Source organism: Mirounga leonina, unplaced genomic scaffold (genome assembly GCF_011800145.1).
Source record: "Mirounga leonina isolate KUSES-001 unplaced genomic scaffold, KU_Mleo_1.0 Mir_94, whole genome shotgun sequence".
NCBI lineage: Eukaryota > Metazoa > Chordata > Mammalia > Carnivora > Phocidae > Mirounga > Mirounga leonina.
The window spans coordinates 9,181,588-9,200,810 of record NW_023270855.1 but is presented as its reverse complement, the minus strand read 5'-3'; positions in this window follow the sequence as shown (position 1 = coordinate 9,200,810).

Genomic DNA, 19,223 nt, shown 5'->3' with positions numbered 1-19,223 from the left:
CCTTAACACCAGGCAGCCCCCACCGTCTCCAGCCCCTCTCATCTCAGCGAGGGAAGCCACAGGCGGGGCGCAAGGGCTAGGCTGGCGTGGGGGGAACCGGGAGCAGGAAGGAGCTGAGCCTCGTGTCTTTGAGGAGCTCGACAAACATGTGACACAGATTCCAGATTGCCCACATTCTTCCCTGTGGGAAAGGTATGTGAAGGACACTGAACTAAAAGTCACTGAGGAAAAGGACCGAACAGAGAGATTGAGGCTCGAGCTCTCCACTGGAGACAGACTGTGGAGCTAGCCCCTGGACACCTGGGGATGACAGTCATCCTATTCACACTCTACCTGCTCTGGGGCAACTAATTATCCCACTATTTTAGGCCAATCTGTGCCCATGCAGGGACTGATGCCAAGTGTGACTCAGGAGGGCCAGGAAGACCCCCACCAAAAGTTGCCTTTACTGCATCTTGTCAGAGCAGTGAAATCCCTCTGGCAGACATCCAGTCTTGGGGTTTAAAAGCTTTGCAAACTTCAGAGTTCTCTTAGAAAAAGAGGAGCAACACTTTAAGGCGTTTTAGTTACAAGAGAGGTTTCCAAACGTTTTCAGTTCACGGTCCCGTTGGCATCACTGGTGTTTTTTTGCAGTGCCCCTAGGCCAAAAGAAAGACCTAACAGTTCCATTTATGATGCAGTTAGATCCAAGCAGCTGAATAAGTATTTGTGTCCTGGCAACAAAAAATAATACACAGAAATTAAAAGAAAGATAATCTTTTTATTTCATTCTTAAAGAACCACAATTACTTCCTAATGGGACATATGTGCCTGTTGGGCACTGCACAAATTCTCAAGCGTTCTCAATCTGATAGGACACTGTGACCTTCGATTCCTGTTCTACACGGATTTTTACTGGCTCCCATTTTTCACCACTGCAGACACTGAAAACCCCACTTTGCAAAGATATGATGTCATCTAAAGGAATGCAGAGTGGTCTGTTTATCCCTTTCCTATGGGGTTGGAGAGATGTCACACACTGCTCTGTTTCCCTCAAACTTTCAAAACAACTGACTGAGCTCCTGTGAGTTCCCAGCAGCACCCTGGGCACCTCGCACCATGTGGGAACTGCATCTTAGTAGGTACAAGTCAGAGCGGCAAAACACGAGGGCCTTTGATAATGCAATACAGGATAGGGGCCTGGGGTCCCCAGGGAGGCAAAGAGGTGCTTGGGAGAGTGAGGGAGTGAAGGGTGATTCTGTAAAAGAGGCCAGAAGAGCCTAAGCATCATTTAATCTCTGAGATTCTTTCCCCTTTGGTAAAAGGGCTCTAACCACAGCCATGTCCTCCTGCCTCCCTTAAGGGTTATCACGAGTTCAAATGAGGGAATGGGTTTGGCAGTGTTTTACGAACTGTAAATCTTGGACCAAGTTTGGCATATTACAGCCAATGCACTTCCTCCCCCTCAGACGCCTGGAAGGACCCTTTCCCACGGATGAATCACGTACCTCCAGCACCTTGAGGGAACATGGCAGATTCTAAATGAAGCTCAAACCATATTTTGTTTCTTTTAGGTAACACCCAGCTGGTTACTTATCAGGTCTGCTGCAGGCTTCCGAAAGAGCTGTTACTGCCTCAAAGGCAAGGCGAGAGCAGATTTCAATGGCCAGCAGGGTCACCGAGGGAAGGAAGAGTAAACCCTGAATGCAGGCAAAGCCCCCCAGCATATTCTGAAACCTTCTACACGATTTCATAAACTCTGTACCCGGCTTCCCTCTTGATTACACAGGTTTCCTATCAAATATGGATGAAGAGGAGGTTGACTATATTACAAAATTAATCATGTAGCTGCCAAAGGCATTCATAACCTTAATTGCTTTCGCATGCATTCTCTTGAAAGCAATTTCGGGTTTGTCAAGAACTAGGAATGAAGACTCTCCTTGGATAATTACAGGGTCAGGCACAAAACGGGGCTTTGCTGCACACAGTTAAGTGTTGCTCTGAAAATATGTGTGCTCGAAGTCCAATAAAGAGACTTTTATTTGGCCGACAAACACAAAAGAGAACGCATTCTTTAAGAGAAAAATCTCCTACTCTTTGGCCCCAGGTTTTAGTTTAGAATTTCATGGATGGTTGCCAAAAGTTACCTGGGTCATGAAGAATTTCAGACTAAAGGGAAATATTATATAATCTCTACAGTCAACATACGATGTTTGCAGGGTCAAAGGTACTGGGAAGGGTAAGTGGGTGCAGTCTGAACCCAATGGCATTACAGCACTGAAAATTCCACTCATTAGATGTACATTTAGGGCTAATGCTAGGGTTCTGGGAGAGAGGAGGGGGGCTGCAAGTCTCCCCTCAGGAGAATAAGAGGAGAGTCTTCTTGTGAACACAGGACGGAGTCTCAAGCACAGACTCTTGGAGGCACTTCTCTTTTTTTTTAAGATTTTATTTATTTATTTGTCAGAGAGAGAGAGAGAGTGAGCGCACAAGCAGGGGGAGTGGGAGAGGGAGAAGCAGGCTCTCTGCTGAGCGGGGAGCCCGATGCGGGACTCGATCCCAGGACCCCGGGATCATGACCTGAGCCGAAGGCAGACGCTTAACTGACTGAGCCACCCAGGCATCCCTGGAGCCCCTTCTAAGGGACAATGAGAGCAAGTCACCTGAGTTAAGAGACAGACCTCTCTGGGGCTCCCTGTAACAGATGTTGGGTCACAGAAGAAAGACTGTGACTCCGCCCCACCCCCAGGGTCTGGAGTCAGGCACCTCTGGAGTTCAAGTCCCACCTGGCCTTGAGCAAGTTGCTTCCTTGCGCCTCAGTTTCCTCATCTGTAAACTGGAGGCAATAATCCCTACAGGGTGCTAAGTTCCAGCACGGCTGACGTAAGAGGCAGAGCTTCAGAGTCATAAAAGCTACACAGAAATACTTTTTTTCCTTTCTGGCTCTGGGTCCAAGCAGTCATGGATTGGTGAGCTGCCCCTGATCATCAGTCTTTTCATTCCCTCCCACTCGGACCTTCCCCTACCCCCGCGGTTCTCCAGCTCTGGTGTGTCTCAGATCCCTCAGGAGCTGATAAAAACAGAGGCCCCCAGCCCGTAGATACAGGAGGCTGTGTGTGTGGCCTCGGAGGGTTTAACCAAGCTCTCCAGGGAAACCCGATACTGTCCAAAGGTAGAGAACACTATCTAGATGTACATAAAGCCCAGGAAAACATCAGAAAAAAAAAAAAAAAAAGTCTTACAGAGACCAATTATTTAAGTTAGTTTAGTGCTTCTCAAACTTGGCCACACAGTACTCGCCCGAGGTTCTTACACGACTGAGGCTGGAGACAACTGCCACAGAACCCGATTTAATAGCTAGAGAATGCAGCCAGGGCACCTGGGGTTTTAGAGCCCCCAGGTGTTCTAATGTGCAGCAAAGTCTGAGAAGCACTGAGTTAGAGCCAAGTGAAGTGTTTGGTTGCCTCTCCTCGCCACTGCCCTTGTCCCCTCTTCTCTGCCCCAAGGCAGCCTCTGAGGCATTGCCACCAGACCTCCCAGACCTCAAGAGGAGAGTGTGCCAACAAATTGGCTCCACATGTGGCAGAAATGCCCTGCCAAGCTGGTTTGTCTCAGCACGTGACTTAGCCCTGGCCGAGTAGGGCCGTAGTACAGAGGGGAGCACAGCCAGACCATAGGATATTCTGGGCAGTCTGCCCCCAGCGTTGCACCCCGAAGCCCCTAGGGCCTGGCTGGCGGCCTTCCTCCCGCCACTGGAATATGGGCTCCAGGGGAGGAGGGGCTTCATCGATTTCTCCAGTCTGGAGGACAGTACGTGGCACTTAGGAGGTGCTCAATAATTACCAGCTGAATCAATGAATGAGTGAGTGCACGGGACTGAGAATGGGGTACGGGCTGATTGTACCCTTCCCAGTAAAACCGCATTCTGGAAAGCCCCAAAACCTCTAAAGCCCCCAAAAGATGGGATTCCAAGTATCTACTAGGTGGCTGGCCAGGAAATTCCTCAGGGTCACAAACCTCGATAGAGCTCAACTCACACCAGGTGTGGCATGTACAAAGGGACGTCACCTACACCGTCCACCTGCAGTCGGCCCAGTTCGTGGGCTTCAAGCTGTGTGCTGTGGAGCCCTGTGGCTTCCCGAGATCCTTCACGGCCTCCACGGAGGGGGTGGGGGGGCTGAAAGGGCAAGACACCCTGCCCCCAACACTGCCGTCCACCGAGAGCACCCTATGGCTACCTGTTTTATATTTTCAGCTCCAAGTAAGTTTCCACTGAAAAAAAGTATTTTGTTTTATTTTGTGCTTAAAGTTTGAAACAGCCCTAACTAGACTGTTCTGATAAATGAGTAAATTACACTTCCTTCATCAAGGCTGAGCACTCGTCTCCCAACTGGAGGGAAAGAAAGCTGCTCACACCAAGGTACCTTCCAGGGGGATGCTTCTGTTGGGTGCTATAGGTCCCCGCAGAGTCTCTCAGTTCAAGAGGAGGAGGGCCCAAGACCAATCCCCAGATGCTCCACGTTCCTACATCCTTAGCAATTCTTATCTTGTCAATCCACACAGGAGACTTGGGGAATAAGAAATGTAATGTCATCACTCCTCGGCTCAAACTGCCCAAAGACTGGTTATGGAAAATCCCGAGGAAGATAGGCCCATACTGCCTTGTGGATGGGGTCCCAGGCCAAGGAGGTCTCGCCAGCCTTGTTCCGCCTGCCGTGGAGGCAGCAGTAGGATCGGGTGATATATGTTAAGAAAACCCTCACTTGAACTTCAAATATATAGAGCCTGGGTAGTAGTGATAATAACCAATGTTACAAACCTTTTCCTCCATTAGACTGTGAGCTTGTTAAAGAGAAAAAACACTTCTCTATGTTTTCATTCCCGGAGCCCAACATGTAGTAGATGGCCCACAAATTACTGTTGTTTCACTGAATGTTATATACGTCACTTCATAGGCCAAACAATTCTAGGATGGAGATCTTGCCATCAACTGCCCTTTGTAATCCGGGACACTGAGCATCAGAGAGGGTGGATGATGCCCAAAGGACAATTAGCCTCAAATGGAGTCAGGAAGAGAATTAGAATCTTGACCCAAATCTTCTTGGTCTAAGTCCTAAACTCTTGTAAAAGCCTAAGCATCATGGGCAGATTCAAAACAAAGTACATCCAAAGGTTCAGTGCAGTAAAGACAGGAGTTCACGTCCGTGGTCCTAACGGCTCCAGGGAGAATCTCACATCTGCGAAGACCCAGGGGAACCATTTCCTATGGGCTCTTGGCCCAGAGGGATGAAGCTCTTTCTAAGGTGTCTGTAAGAGCCCAGCATCCTGCCTCCCCCTGCCCTGTCTCCAGCTCTGGGTCACACTTGTCAGCCTGTTCCCAGTAATCAGACCAGCGCTGTCGGCAGCTGGTGCCCTGACTCACCTGGGGAAACAGAAGAGAGCTTGGCTGCCCTGGTCTAGCTCTCCATCCTTTCACATCAGTGAGGAGCAGGACATTCACCATAAGACCCTGGGAAGTGCCCCAGGCTTTGGGCAGGGTCTTTGCTAAGGTGAGAAATCGGACTGTCCAGGAAAGGGTCCCAGGTCCGGGCACCCCAAATGCCTTATGATCAGCTCTAATAATAGAACCTATCTCCAACTAGTAGGCTTCAGGGTTACACCCTAAAAAAGGCACGAACAATTCCCAATGGGAGACACAGGGTGATGGAGCTGGGTATGGTCCCTGCGATATTCACAGGCATCACCTACAGATAAAATGACATGTGGTGGAAGGAGGCGACACCTCGTCCTGCGTGCTTCTTTTTAAGGGCGTGAAAGCTCTTCCCCAGCAGACATCCCCTCCCATCTCCTCACAGAACAGCATCACATGCAGGTGCCTAAACCAATCTCTGGCAGGAGACATGGGGGCCCCCATGACTGACTCACCCCCAGTCAGGATTTGACCCTGGAACTGGGGATGGCTCGCTCATTTCCTGAATCCTCAGCCCTGGGGGCGAGATGGACAATGGAGCAAAAGACAAGGAGGAGGAGGCCAAAAACGGTTCCCTAAACAGCCGTCAGGGTCTCCTACAAAGTTCAGTCATTCTGCTGCTTGCTGATCCCATGATGCAACTGCTAACGTATCTATAAAAGGGATGCGGTGGCATGGGCAAAATCTTACAATTGAATAAGAAGAAAAGAATTGGGAGGCAAAAATACATGCGCACTAGGGTGGCAGCTCACAATGAAGTCTGTATGAGGACAACACTGGGAGACCGTGTGCCGGGATGAAATTAATTCACAGATGGATTCAGACTAATGCATTTTTCGATCTCCCAAACACCCTGCCATGTTAGAAAATATGAATAATTACAACCATGTGAATAATTAATAAAACAAAAAAACAGCCTCACTACCAGCCGTGCTGAAGTATGGTCAAGATACTGAAATGCAAGCAGAGTGTGTGGATATTCTAGCCTAGCTCAAGGCCCCCAGAGATTCTTCTGAGAGCCAGGCGCTGCATTGGAGGGAATGACTTATTTCTCAAGGTGAAATGCTGAGCGTCTGGGCATCTCTCTAAATAAAATTGAGTTTGTCTTTTGTTTTAACCACAGCATGTTAAAAAAAAAAAAAAAAGCTTGATGGCTACATGAAAGAAATGATATGTTTTGGGTGGGCAACCTGACATTAAATAAAGGCTACTGGGTCCACCAAGAATTCACTCTTGAAGGTCCCAGAGGGAACTGGAAAAGATAAGTGCTTATCTTTTAGAGCAACTGGGACTGAGGCCTGTGTGCTACTCGGTGGGGGGAGACAAACGGGGGTTTCGCAAACCAACAGGGAGTCTGAAGTCTCAAGGGCAGACACTCTGCTTGTAGATGTTAGTTAGCAAGACCTCAGGGTGCGTAGCGGATTTTTATACATATATTAAGTAATAGTTGATAATGCCCCTGGACAACTCCAGCTGGTCCTACAATAAAAAAGGATTTGTCTAAAACAGAGACATTGATTGCCCCCAACTAGACCCAGCTTAGGAAAGGCCTGAGAGCCAGAAGAAAATGGTTGGCTCGTACTGGCAATCACAATCTGTTCTCAGAAGGGACATCCACACTCAGGAGAGCCCTGGATGTGTGCCAGATGGGTGACATCTCTCGGAGGGTCCTCTTTCCTTTGTTTCCGGTAGGAGGCTAGCAGCTGCTCGTAAAAGAAAATGCCAACACGAACAACATGAATTACTTCACATAAGAAGTCCAGAGCTACGGGAGCAAACACAGCTGCCCAATGACATCATCCAGGATGTGGATTCTCTCCATCTTTCTGTTCCACTGTTTTTAGCCTGGACTTCGTCTTCATACCCACTCCCCCTCATGCAGCGAGGTCCTCAGTGTGGCATCACGTCTGGACACAGTAACATCCAGAAGAAAAGACCTCCCAGTTCTGTGTCTGTCTCCTTCTGACGATAAGGAAGCCTCTCCCAGAAACCAGCACCATACTTGCTCTCCCAGCTCCTTGACCATCCTGCACCAAGTGCTCCCGCCTAAACTAACTAGCAGCAAGGGCATGGGGCAGGCGCGGCTGTGTGAAGGGTGGCCGCATCCGCGGGAGCAGCGTTCCGTTGGAGAGGGGGGAGGTAAGCAGGGCAGGAACCAAAGCGTTGCTCTCCCTACATACCCCATGCTCTTGGCATGTCCCCCTTCCCCTACAACCGAAAAACACCTCCCTGACCCCTTTTTTCATGGGCCAAACTATCCAGGCATCGGAAATTCTCTGTCTAGGTAGGTCTCACTTGGAGCAGACCGTGGCTTCTGTGGAGCTGGGAACTCCCTCTCCTGCATCCCACACCACCGTGCTTATAGTCACCACCGTCAGTCTCCTGTTCTAGTCAGTTATGGGCCATCTGTTTTCCCCAAACTCTTCCCCAAACTGGCCTGCGAGCTTCCGGGGGACAGACACTATGCCTCATTGATGTTTCCAATCCCCAGTGTGCAGCTTTCCACCTGGTGCTCTGCGTTTATTCACTTGAAACCATCAAGTAGCTGAGACCCAAGGACCCATCCAGCACATCTACGTCCTGCTACGCAAGCCAGTGCCTATGCTCCTAGGTAAAAACGCGTGCCAGGCTAGGCAGGAGGCTGTGCCCTCCATCTGCCTGCTAGTTTCCAGCACCTGTGGACGGAATCTGCATCCTTGGGATGTTCCTGAGCGGCAGATGACAGTCACATGGGCCACAATGAGCATCCCCTGCTGTTTCTCCCACCCAACCCCAGGGCAAAGAGGGCGCGTGTTCCCTCACTGCAAACATCTCAGAAATGCACAACTTGGAGGACATGGGCCAATTCTGTAGCACTGATTTCAACTCTAAAACTCAGTTCAAACCAGATCATTGTTCACTCCTATTTGGTGAGTGCTATCCTGCCAGTCTTCAGGACTTGGCTTTGCAACTCTCCCTTCTTGCACCCAATAGTCCATGATGCCACTGAGGACAGGTCTCCCACCTCCCATGTCTGCTGCTGAAGCTAAGGCCTGTAACTCCTTCACGGCTCTATGTGGGATGGTGGAGATCCTCGCAGCCACCTGGCTGGCCTTGCTTATCCAAGAGCACGCTAGCTTGTCAATGTCCTCCAAATATAAGAAAGCAGAACCCGATACTCTAGTGCTGGTGTAGCCAAAGCAGAAAAGAGGTGGACTTCCCCTTCTGTAGATGTTAAAGTAACCCCAAATCGCACTAATTGTCCAAGAAACTACTTCAGTGGCCATTTATGTTGAATTTACCAGTTTGCCACAAGCACTGGATTTGAAGTCAGAAATAGGTTCAAGTCCCAGCTGAGCCACACTGATTAGCTGCTGCGTTACCTAGAACAAGTCAGATCACGACTCTCTGAGGGTTGGTTCCCTCAACTCTAAAACACCATTCAGGATATTGATTGATAGGGGTGTTGTGAAGACTTAATTAAAAGAGAGCGCATTCAAAGAACCGAGCATAGAATATGAACTCAACAGTGGGAGCCATGACTACTAAAAACATGAACCCCTTGGTTGTTTTTCTGCATACTGTGCCTCTGTCCCTTACCAACACCACAGATGGAGACTACAGGGGTCACAGAAGGTCAGAGGTGGAAGATACCAACTTAGTTCAGGGGATAGTTCTCAGCCCCAGCGGAGTCCTATAGAGAGCTTTCCAAAAAAAGATCATCTCACAGGTCCAACCACAGACCGCTTAAATCAGGATCTCTGGGGACAGAGTGGAGGCACCTGTTTTCTCAGACCAGTCTCCTCGCAGTACAGGGCGAGCACCGGAGGCCCAGAGAAGTGAAGCGATTCTCCGATGTTTCCCAGTTTGCTACTGTGATATCAGCCCTGTGTTTCAGATACCGGAACATCTTAGGGACTCTGATTCTATCAGCCAACGCCAAGGGCCCTCCCAGCCCACATGTTTGACTGGCTTGTTTTCCGTACCCTCACCCAGCTCTCTTCCGTGCGGACTGGGCAAGGCGCTGGGGGCGGTTTGTGTGATGGGCAGAGATGGACCAGATGATGGGGCGCATTCCAGGAAGCGGGAATAGAGAGAGGGGCTACTCACCTCTGCCCGAACGCTCACAGCCTTCTCCTCGTGTCCCGGCCCAGCTCCCTGAAGTCCAGCACACGCTGCTCTCCCAGGAAGAAAGCATTTCCTTCCACTGCCTGTTTCCTGCTAACTTTGCAGCACTTCGGCACCTTATCCCCGGCCTCAGCCCCTGCACGAGTCAAAGGGCCCCAAGAACATTCGGTAATTGAAGCGCTACTCACTGAGCTCTTGCTCTGTGCCAGGGGCTCTGCTAGGAACGCAGATCTAACTAGTCCAACAGCGGGGGAGGCCCACTCGGGACGTGCCCTTATGGTGCCATCAGTCTAGTGAACAACCCCCTTCCGAGGAGAGGCCACCAGCCGGAACCTCAAACCAGACGCCGAACCGTCCGCCAAGGGAGGGATGGCGCTCCCTGTGGGGCACACACGGACAAACACGAGCTCTCGCTCGCAGAGGTCCGGGGAAGCACGGGAGGTCGGGGCAGACTCCCGGCAGAGGGAGCATCTACGGATTGGTTCATTTTTAGCTGTGGAAACCTGGATACAGAAGGGTCCCTCGAGTTCAGCAGCTGTTGCTGATTGGCCCACTTTCAACGGTGGGGGAGGGGCGGCACTGGGGGCTGCTGCTGATTGGCTGTTAGCAGCATGGTCACCGGCGTGAAGCTGTCGCTGATTGGCTGACTGTAGCAACGTTGTGGCTGAAGCGTGGCCCGGGTGTGTTAACAGGTGCTGGAAGTAAGCCAGTGTGCTACAAGGAACCCTAGAGGAAAAATAGCCAGGGTTGTCTTTCTTGGTGTTAGCATAGGAGATGGTTTATTTTACCCAGCTCCCCCTCTGGGCCCTTTATCCCCCGATTCTGGGTTCCAAAAGGGGGGACGGTCCAGTCCCTAATCCCGAGAAGTTCATACTCTGGTTAGGAATTCAGGACACACTCCTAAAAATGGAACCAGTAGGGCCAGGTTTGGTGTTCACTCAGCAAGTGTTTATGGTATGAGCTCCATCAGTGTTTTAGCCTGTGTGGAAGCACTGGCAGGGTAACCTCAAGACCAAAAGGAGAAGGGTCAAGAACAAAAGACCAAAATAAAAATAAGGCCTCTGGAATTGAAGCATCTCCAAGGAGAGGCAAAACTGACAGAGACCACAGAGTGTGTGTGCTCCAGCCTCCTCATGTAAATGGTAAGAAACCCTGACTCCCGGAGGAAGTAAAGCCATACTCATGTTCACACAGCATGGTACTTGACAAAGTGGGACCCAAGTACCCTGACTCCTGGTCCAGCACTCCTTTACTGAAACCTGCTGCCCACACACAAGGACAAAGAAGCTGGCTGCTCTCATTTAGGGTGATGGGGGGTGCCCATAGAGGGGGTGAGCTTGCAGCTGGGCTTTGGGAGAAGGGCATGAGTGAACGTTGAGTACAGAGCCCCCTGGCACTAGCTCAGCCAGACACTCCAATTCCTCACACCAGCCCTGTTCTTTTCTCCTCCCTCTGCCCTGGGGCACTGCTCCTTCTTGCCGGAGCAGTCACAGCTGGGGCCCTGCATCCCAGAAGGCATGTCAGCTGGGATTTCTAAACTGCATTCGAAAGTCTGCCCCACTGGACCTCTCCGGGGAAAGCGGAGGATGAAAAGACACAGCCTCTGCATCAGAGAGGTGAGAGGGGACCCAGCTATTGGGCAGGCACCCAGGGCGCCCCCCTCGTCCCCTTGCTTCCGGATCAGCTCTTCCAGGGTCCTCTACAGATGCTCCTATGGGTGCGGCATAAACAGCTCATGTGTTAGCAGCAGCGACCCAAGGCTGGGAGTGGCATGGGATCTGAGAGAGGTGATGCAGGCAAAACTTGCCCTTGACGCCCAGACACCTCATATCTGAGCCTGCCCCTACCCTGCTCCCTGGCTCCTCCTAGAGCCCCTTACCCCTTCCCTACACCTGCTCTCCGATATAGTCTTCCTTCCCTCTTACAGAGGAACACATGTCCTGGGCCTCCTATATGTTGTGTGGTGGAGATAAAGAGACAACATCAAGGTGGGATCCTTTGGCTTCAAGTAATCATGAATAAGTCAGAGAAAGAGATTTAATGAATATATACAAAAGACCGACAACATGCCAGGCCCAGCGCTAGGCACTTCCATATTTCATTTCACTCCCAGTGCTAAGAAGCAGATGGGTTTGTGGCAAACAGACTCCTAAGATTGCCCTCCAAATTCCCATCCCCTGGTGTACACACTGTGTGTGTAAAATCCCCCCTCCTTGAGTGTGAGAAGGGCCTGTGGATATGATGGGGCATCACTCCCTTGAGTAGGTTACATTGTACAAGACTCTGATAGCAGACTGGAGATTCTCCTGCTCGCTTTGAAGAACTAAGCCACCATGGCTTAGTCACGTGGCTAGGACCTAGGGCCACATGGCCTCCGGGAGCTGAGAAAAACCTCCAGCTCACGGCCAGCAAAAAAACTGAGACCTCAGTCCTGCAGCCACAGGAACTGAATTCTGCCAACAACCTGAGTGAGCCTGAAAGAGGACCCAACTTCCAGATAATGCAGCCCTAGCCAATACCTCGATGTTAGCCCTATGACACCCTAGCTACACTGTGCCCAGACTTCTGACCTGCAGGAACTGGGAAATAATAAATAGGTGTTCAGTCTCTGATTTTGTGGTAATTTGTGATGCAGCAAAAGAAAACTAATGCAGGGTGATATTCAAAATATTTAAGAATCAGCAGGGCAGGGGCACCAACGATCAGAGTGGACACAGGCCTTATACAACCGATAGGGTGGTACTGGCAGATTAGCCTCGAAGGAAGGCTTTATAATGCCCACTTTATAGATGTGGAAATGGATGTTCAGTGGAAATTAATTAGCCCAAGGCTTTGTAGCTGTAAGAGGCAGAGCCAGACTCAATCCCAGGCTGGAAAGCAGTTTAGCATAGCGGAGGAGAACAGGTGTTGGTGTGGTGAATGAAGAAGGGCTTTGAGAGCCATCCTTAGGGAGAAGAGTGAGCCACAGATAAACATCAGTAATACACAAGGGTCCAGCAGAAGCTTGAGTGTGTGGAGGGGACAGGATGTGTGTGATTTAGGAGAGGATTTGATTAGAGAAGTGATACGGAACACAGTGTTTGATAAAGAGACTAGGTTGTAAGCAGTCGTGAGGGCTGGTTAAGAAGGCTAAGCAAAGCTGTGGTCTTTGCTTCCCATTGGGGACCTGGAGGCATAGGTTAGTGGTCAAGACGGAGAGCCAGGTGTGAAGTAGGGGAGCGTGAGGACTAATGGGAATCCATGTGGCTGCCCTGCAACCCAAGAGGCAAATCTGGCTGAGCGCCCGGGGACAGCGGGGGCCCACACCTGTCCTTCCCCGCCTTCGCTGCCACGTGCATGTGCAGCTCCATGATGAGGCACCCCACTTTCTCTGGCATCGTCGGGGCTGGCGACCAGGAAAGACATCATCAATTCCCTACAGTTCCCTACTCCTCCGTGACCTAGAAAAACAGACCAGCAGAGAAATGTCATCCCATCTGGAGTGACAGAGAGCTCTAGGAAATATTGCACTTTATCTGGCTCTTAAGGAAGCCCTGGGAGGAGAAATGAAAAGGGCAGAACAAGCAAGGCAATATGCACTTTACAGCAGTCACTGGCTCAAAGCGTTTCCTGGCAGGACGGATCATTCTGTGGCTGAGAAGACTGAGGCTCAAAGAAGGAAAATGATTTGCCCTAAATCTCACAGAAGAGATGTAGCAGAGCCCGGCTTATGGTGCAAGCGCCCTCTGTCTCCTATAATCGAACCTTCCATATTTCCTCCTTATCCCACCCCCATGCGTGTACACGAGTACATATATATATATACACACAGACACATACACACATGTAGAGGATTCGCGATGGATGCATTAGAGACAATTTAGAAAACAACAAAGAAAATGAAAATCATCTAAAATGCCAAAATTCAGAAATTACATGTTGGGGTGTTTTTTTCTATGTACACACAGAATACAGGAATAATATATAGTATACATTTTTGAGCACTGGAATTTAGTATAAATATAGATTTGCAATCTCTTTTACTCATTTACTATATTATGAGGTGTATCTACAAATATTCTTCCAAAACACTTAATAGCTTTAAAATACAACACCATATACATGGACCATATTTATTTAACTCTTCCCCTGTGGATGATCTTGAGATTATTTTTATTATTTTGCAATTTAATTCACAAGGTGATGGGCAACTTCCACTTCCAGCCAAAGTGGAGTAATAGAGATCAGATTTATTCTCCCCCCTGATAAAAAGTTTTCAAAACTTGCAAAAAAAAAAGGGGGGGGGGAGCGTTTAAAACAGCAATTGTCAAGAAACTGGCCCTGAGGCAATGAAGGATAGTGATCCCTGGGAGGTGGGAAACCACCAAGGGGAGTAAGCCTGTGGGTTGCTCCAGCTTGTCACCCTGAGAGAGTTTTCAGGTCACAGCGCAGGGATGGGGAACCCGAGCAGAGCTTGCTGAACTCCCTGAGATGAGCAGATGCAGCTGAGAGTCCAGAGAGACCAGTTAGAGACACAGAGAGATTTCTGCATAGAGAGCGAGCCCTGGAGACCTGCAGAGGGTCTATCTTGAGTCTTCAGGAGAATATTAACCAGCACATGTAGAAAGAGCTATTTGTAAAGATTAGAGGTAACAGTGCCCAGCGTTCACATACAGCTGGAAACGGCTTATTTCCACAATTGGACACAGCCTATTTCCACCAGCCAGACTGGAAATATTCATAATTCACGGGGCATTCAGCACAGTGGTCAGGAAGGTCTTGACTCAATAATGGGGAAACATCAGCCTTAGACTGAGCCTTGTTCTGAACCCACCAAAAAGATCTTAAGAACAAGACCCAAAAGAATCAAATTGTTTCCAAGTAACTCAAATGCATCCCAGAAAAATTATCAAGATTATTTATAAAGATACAAAAAACATTCAGGGCCCAACAAGGTCCTGATTCACAATATCTGGCGTCCAATAAAAAATTATCAAGCAGGCAAAGAATTAGGAAAACACAACCCATAATGTAGAAGTCAATCAATTAAAACTGATCCAGATATAACACAGATGTTAGAACGAGCAGAAAAGTTCATTAAAACAGTTATTATAACGGCATTCCACGTGTTCAGATAATTAAGTAGAGACATAGTAGAAGAGACAAAAAAGATCCTAATTACTTTCTAGAGATGAGAACTAAAATGTCTGAGGTGAAGAGTACAGTGGTTGCAATTAAAGGCAGATTAGAAATTGCAGGAAAAAAAGATTAAGTAACTTGAAGTGTAGCAATACAAGGTATACAAAATGAAACATGGAGAGAAGAAAATTGTAATGACAAGAACAACAGTGAAATATGGGACAGTTTCAATATGCATGTAACTGAAATCCTCAAAACAGGAGAGAGAGGGGAGGACAGAGATATAATGGTCAAACTTTTCTAAATCTGATGAAAACTATAAACGCTCAGATCCAAGGAACTCAACAAAGCCCAAGCACAAGAAACATGAAGAAAACGACACCGACACAGACTGTCAGAGGCATGCTTTGGAGACACTGTGGTTTCAGTTCCAGGCCACCACAATGAAGTGAGGTGAATGAACTTTTTGGTTTCCCAGTGATATAAAATGTATGTTTACACTATAGCATAGTCTATTAAATGTGCAACAGCATTATGTCTAAAAAATGTACATACCTTAATTTAAAAATATCTTATTGCTTCATCAAAAAATTAAAATTAGAAATACCATGCAATCCTATAATTCCACTACTGGGTATTTACCCAAAGAAAACAAAACCACTAATTTGAAAAGATAGAGATTTACATACCCCTATGTTTATTGCAGATTATTTATAATAGCCAAGATATAGAAGCAACCTGTGTCCTTTAACAGATAAACGGATAAAGAAGATGTGATATAGATACATGCGCGTGCACACGAACAATGGAACATTATTCAGCCAAAAAAAAAAAAAAAAAGATGTAGATCTTACCATTTGCGACAACATGGATGGACTTAGAGGGTATTATGCTAAGTGAAATAAAGACAAATGCCATATAATTTCACTTATATGTGAAATCTAAAACAAAAAAGCAGAAACAGGCCCATAAATACAGAGAACTGGTGACTGCCTGAGGGAAGGGTGGTGGGGGATGTAAAATGGGTGAAGGGGCGGGAGATACAGGCTTCCAGTTGTGGAATGAATAAGTCACAGGGATGAAAGGCACAACCTAGGGAATATAGCTAATGATGCAACAGTGTTGTATGGTGACAGACAGGAGCTACACTTGTGGTGAACAAAGCATGACAGAGAGAGATGGCCAATCACCCTGCTGCACACCTGAAACTCATGTAACACTGTATGTCAACTATACTTCAATTAAACAAAATATTGCTAAAAAATGCTAACCACCATCTGAGCTTTCAGTGAGTTGTAACCAATGATCACAGATCACCATAAATAATAATGAAAAAGGTTGAATCACTGGAAGAATTATCAAAATGTGACAGAGACACACAGTGAACAAATGCTGTTGGAAAAATGATGCTGATGTCTAGTTTATGCCACAAGCCTTAAAAAAAATTAATATCTGCAAAGTGCAATAAAGTGAAATACAATGAAACAAAGTATTCCTGTGTTACATTCAAATCCAATAAAAAAGAGAAAATCTTAAAAGCAGCCAGAAAAAAAGACATGTTACATACAGAAGAGCAGGGATAAGGATGGCAGAAACTTTCTCACAGGAAGCAAAGCAGGTGAGATGACAATGGTGCAATATTTTAAAATACTGAAAGAAAAAGTCAACCTGTAATTCTATACTCAGATAAGATTTCTTATAAAGTTGAAAAACATCCAGATTAGAAAGGAAGAGATAAAATTGTCTTGATTAGCAGACTACATGATTCTCTACATAGAAAATCTAATAGAATCTACAAAAAAAGCTACCAAACTAATAAGTTCAGCAAGATTGTGAGACACATGATCAATACGCAAAAATCAATTCTATCTCTATAAGCAACCAATGCACAATCAGAAGCTGAAATTTAAAAAACTATACAATTAACTCTTACAACTCAAAGATTAAAAAAATTTTTTTAAATGGGCAAAGAATCTGAATAGACATGTTTCCAAAGGAGACACAGAATTGGCCAATAAGCACATGAAAAAATGCTCAACATCATTGTTACTGGGGAAATGCAAAACAAAACCACAATGAGATTCCACTTCACACTCACTATCATGGTTATAATAGAGAAGACAGATAATGACAAATGTTGGAAAGAATATGGAGAAACTGGAACCCCAATTCACTGCTAGTCACTTTGGAAAATAGTTGGGCAGCTCCTCAAAATAAACAGAGTTACCATAAAAATCCCGAAATTCCATTCCCAGATATATACCCAAGACAAATAAAAACATATATTCACAAAAAACTTGTACACAAATGGAACATTATTTTGTAATAGTCAAAATGAGTAGAAACAACCCAAATATCCATCAGCTGATGAATGGATAAACAATACTTACAATGACCTATCACTAAGCAGTAAAAAGAAATGAAGCTCTGGTATGCACTACAACATGCTTGAACCTTGAAAAACCTATGCGGAGTGAAAGAAGCCAGAGGCAAAGGGCCACATATTGTATGATTCCATTGATATGAAATGTACAAAATAAGGAAATAGACCAACAGACAGTAGATGAGTTGTTGGCTGGGGCTGGGAGGGATGGGAGAGTTGTGGGTGACAGATAAGGGGTTAAGGGACAATGAAAATGTTCTAAAATTAATTATGGCGATGGTTGCCTACTCTGCATAACTAAAAGCCACTGAATAGTATGTTTTAAGTGAATGAATTGTACATTAAGTGAATTGTATGTCAAAAAAGCTGTTAAACAAAGTTGGTTTCCAAGAGGTAGATTCCCAGGAATTGAGCCTGATCCTTGTATGAATCTCCACGGGATCCATGGACACAACCCAGTTGATATTTCCTCCTTTTCAACCTCTTCATCCCTCCTGTTCCCTCCAATACAGGTCTCCTAAGTCTAGATACTAGTAACCCACCTACTGAGACCACAAGTAGATGCGTGGCAGCCTCAGGACATCCTTACTGGTGCCTCAAAGGAACTTGACAGCGGTCCTTCAGAGCAGGAGCCCTTTCTCTCCACCCAGCAACAAGACGAGACTCAGACTGGCCAAGGAAATTGCATGTCACCAGGACACAGGCAGCCCCACAGCCACTGTGTGCCCTCTCTTAAGGTTCCAGAGACTCGTCCCACATTTGAGCTGTCCAGCCTCAGAGGCTGCGTTTTTTTTATCCTGTTACGGAAGCACCCAGAATGAATGCCTTCCCTTCCTGGTTGACAGCTGGGGGGAGCGGGGGGAGCGGGGAGCTTCTCTTTCCCTTTGCTGGGCAGAGGGCTACCCATCGACCCCAGGGATCCCCCTCAATCTGAAGCTGGACTGGACACTAGCTCTCATTTCACAAGGGAGGGACCCATGAAGAGTGTCCAGCTCAGGAATGCCCTCTGCGGCCCTGACCTCCACCCTCCTGAGGGTGAGGAGCCTCTGGCCTCTGACTGCGGGGGTGTGCCAGACCAGGGAGGACATCAGATGACGGAGCTTAACTCGCGAAGCCTCCAGCTCACCCTTCCTTTACCATGGGGGGAAGCTGAGGCCTTGAGTGACTGTTGTTCAAGGTCTCCTTCTGCGACTCCCGCCTCCGAAGTGGGAACTTCCCTGCCATCCCGAGGAAGTAGAGGAAAGAGCCCCTTTGGGGCTCCGGATAGCTATGCCACCGGTCAGCAGAATGTACTCAGAGGGACTGCTTTCCACTTCCCTCAGACGCCCAGTGTGGGCTGGTGGTCAGGGGTCCTTTATGAGAAGTGGCCCCTCCTTAGATTTCCTCCTTCCTGCTCAGCTCAGAACAAAGAAAGCACAGATCCCCAAGCCCAGAAGAGCGGTGCCTGTAGGCCAGGGAGCAATGGGTCTCCTCTCAAGGCCTCTGGTGGTCCACAGGGGACAGTGGAGGCCCATGAGAGGCTGTCCCACAGGGTCCATGTTAGTTCACTTCGGGCTAGAAAGATGGGGTTCCTGGAGCAAAGCTGATGGAGGGAACACCCCACAATGGTGTGTCCTTACTGATCTTAAGCAGCTGCCTTCCTGTCTTGGTGCCAGGCACTGAAAACATTTTCCTTCATTTTAGGGGCCAACTTTCACTTAATGGGAGACCATAGATACAATGTTCATGTCATCCTGAATACCAAATATCTCCCGTGAAGGCCTTGCCCCTTGTCCCCAGGATTATTCTAATCGTATTGCTCTCTGTGAACTTGCCTTATGCTATTCTAATTATCTGCCAACCTGCTAGTCTCTCTACCAGACTGAGCTCCTCATGGGCAAGGATTGTGCCCTATACATCTTTGTATTCCTAGTGTTAGGAAAAAGCATCGCCTGGAGGAGGCCTTGTTCTCCCTAGCTAACACCCTGTTACTTCGTTTTCAAGTTGTCAGTTTCCTGTAGATACTATATGTGCATTGTCTTGTTTCGGTCAAAGCAGTGGGATTGATGGGCACAGGTGGATGAGGGAATATATTCTTAGACCCCCAGGGAGGAGGCCTGAGATAAAGTTGTGCTGAACTACATGCAGAGCTGGGGTCCAGACCTGGCCTCACTCTGTCCACGTCCA